Below are 3,222 nucleotides of genomic sequence, written 5' to 3'. Positions count from 1 at the left end.
AAACAAATAAAGTTTTATAAACTGCTTTTAAACAAAGTGAACATTCACAATGACTGAAAGGAAAAATGGAATGTCCTCAGTGCTCTCCCAAGGATAGTATGATCTACAAAAGGGTAAGACATTTGTTCATATTCCTAGCATATCTGTTATAATCTTCATCATCTTTCAGGTTTTCTCCTCAGTGAGCAGAGAAAAGTGATACATCATCAAGTCCCCAGGGAATTTGGAATTTTGGCCTTGATATGTTGGAAGATGTGTATACCTCCGTCCTCAGATCCCCAGGGAGTCTGAGTCTAGCATATGTGTTTTATCATTTATATGGTTGTCATCCCTTGTGTGGACTGACCTAAAATCCCTTATAAATTGATAAAAAATGATATGTTGTCTCTTTTTTATTTATGAAATTGGTCTTTCCCTCAGTAAGTGGAAATCTCCCGCAGAGTGAACAGGAATTCCCAGCATCAGTGGAAACCCTCAGCAGTTTGTCTTGTAGCCTCTCCTCAGCAGGTCGACTTGCAACTCATCCCTGGTAGGGTCGCCCTCAGCAGGTTATCCCCAGTATGATCGCCTTCAGTCTATCCCTAGCGGAGTTGCCTGATTAGAGCTTGATATTTGTATTCCCCTTCTTATTGGATAATTTCCCCCTAGCAGAGCTGGTGTTGAAGATGGTTTTTCCTTCCCAAGCGGAGCATTGGTTCTTTCTCCTCGGCAGAGATGTCCCTCCGGCAGATGTAAGGAAGTGTTTTGTTGGTTGAAACTTTTGTTTGGTGGTTGTTCCCCATAGATTTTCACATCCTGTCCCCTGATAAGTTCTCCAGTAGAGTTTCTTTTACAATGGGTCTTATCCGTGTTAAAATCCCCAGTAGAATTTCTTCTACATCGGATCTTGTGTCTGTTCAGCAGCGAATCCCTGGTGGTGACTCTATAGCTTCCCCGGCAGAGCAATCTGTTCTTTCTTCCCGTAGCAGATATGTTTCTTCAGTGGTCAGAAAGGAATGTCTGATTGATGCGTTTCTGTCTGGTGGTTGTTCCCCACATAATTTCACATCACCCCCTAATAAGATCCCCAGTATAGTTATTTTATGACTTATCTTATCCACATCTCTGCTTGTTCCCGAGAATTGTTGGAAGATCCTCAGCAGTTGGTAGTTGTGACCTTTGCTTATCCCCAACAGCGATCTCTGTTCCCCAGTGGAAATCTTTGTCCCCGACAGCGACTCTGCTTGTTCCCCAGTTAGAGTTATTCTATCTCATTGTTTCTTCCTCAACTGAGTCCTTTGTGGACATCCTCACCTGAGTCCGGATCTTATCCAAAGCATCCTTTATGGATAGTTTTGCTGTATTGGCATATTCCCCAATACATGCATCTTTGCGTCAGCTTGAGTCTTTCCATTGATTTATTTTCATGGAATCCCTTCGTGTCTCCCAACAAGTTTTAAGTCGTGACCTGCTCACGCATTTACCCTTTTTTTTCCCCGGAGTCTCTACTCTTATGGACTTTCAGTTTTTCTCTGATTTCTTTTTTCTTTGTGGCCATATATCCCCACAGAGTATTAACTTTTGCATCCATACATTTGCATCATGAGGTCTCTAAGGGACCAAAATTCGTCTCTTTGTTATTATTTAAGCCCATTCTACCTCGTCGAGACGAAGATTTTAACCTTCATATCTCCGGCTAGAATGACCTTAAATATGGGCATCTGTAAGACCCTAATTTTTACCCTAAGATCCCTCATGGCATCATATCATTGCTCATTACATTTGCCTCAAGGATCATAGCATGTGTGGCTCCTTTTCTTATTTGTTTTACTAACCAAAAGCACAAATATATTTCACTAACCTCTTTTGTTTTGAAGCTTAAGTAGTCTTGAGATCCAAGGCTCCTATGCCCATTGAAGTGGCAAGATGAAGATTAAAGCAAGCATGACAATGGTTCTCAAAGCTCTCAATAATTATATATGTCTCCCAAGTATCTCAATTTTCCAATTTGATCAAGATAAACCAGAGGTCTTGAGGATTGCTCCCCAAGGAAACCCTAATTCAACTGTGCATTGATTGTGCCTTGCTCATGAAGAAACCTCCACCTATGATCAAATTCAATCAAGGGAATTTCTTTCATTCATTATTTTATGCACATTTGAGCCTATGCTAGGCCCCTAAATCATTCATTCATCAAGAATTGAAGTTTGGACTTGAGGAGTTGACCAGTCAAGTCATATGACTATTTTGAGATCCACTGAGACCTAACTTTTGAAGTGTTTGTAAAATGAAGATGACCCCAAGATAAAAAATGTTCTTAAGAACCATATGAACAACTTTAATGTTCATCAAAAATCCATTTGAAACTTGGAAGGTCATCATTCATTTCAAAACATTATAGGTCATTTTGACTGAAACCCTAATTTTTGGTCAACTTCCCAAGGACCTAACTCCTTCATTTTTTATGATTTTAAGGTGAGACCAAGTTTATTGGAAATTTTAAGATGCCTAATTCAAATTTTATGTTGGACAAAATTTCATAATCCTAAAATAAACACAGGTGATAATAGGTCACTTTGGACCAAAGCCATTGAATCTTGAAAAAGTCCAACTTCAAGTGCCCATAACTTTCTCATAAAAAATCCAAATGATGCAAAATTTAAGTCCAAATTGATTTTATTGAAAAGATATACAACTTTATTGTTTTAGGTTTTCCATTCGAGGCTTTCATCATTGAAACAGAAAGGCTTGAAGTTGGTCCTTTTTGGCAAATTTTTCAAACACATGTTTTTTACCTTGAACTTCATGGCCAGTTTTCACAATTTTTCAAACTCCAAATGGATTTTTGTTCAACATAGCTTTTGTTCCTTATGTCAATACCTTTCCAACCATTACTCACACGCCTATGTTTGGATTTTCCAAATGGGACTTTCAAAGAGAGGAACTTTTGTGATCATTTATGCATTTCATGATGAAATTTCATACACAAGCAATTGTAATGCAACACACACGTCCAAACTTTCTTTAAATCATTTCAGCATTCATTTGCATTAGCTTTTGGGCCTCACATGCGCCTGTACAGGCCCATGCAGGGAGGACCCAATTCTCATCCATACGAGTTACATCCACTCTCCTTTGCATTTCATCTATAAATAGGATGCTTGCTTCATTGAATGACCAACCTGAAGGCGCCTGAAACCCTGCTGGAATTGAATCCTAACCTCTCACCAAAGGAATTTGTAT

This window comes from Lathyrus oleraceus, chromosome 1 (assembly GCF_024323335.1).
Source record: "Lathyrus oleraceus cultivar Zhongwan6 chromosome 1, CAAS_Psat_ZW6_1.0, whole genome shotgun sequence".
Classification (NCBI taxonomy): domain Eukaryota; kingdom Viridiplantae; phylum Streptophyta; class Magnoliopsida; order Fabales; family Fabaceae; genus Lathyrus; species Lathyrus oleraceus.
Note: the sequence above shows the minus strand (reverse complement) of the source record.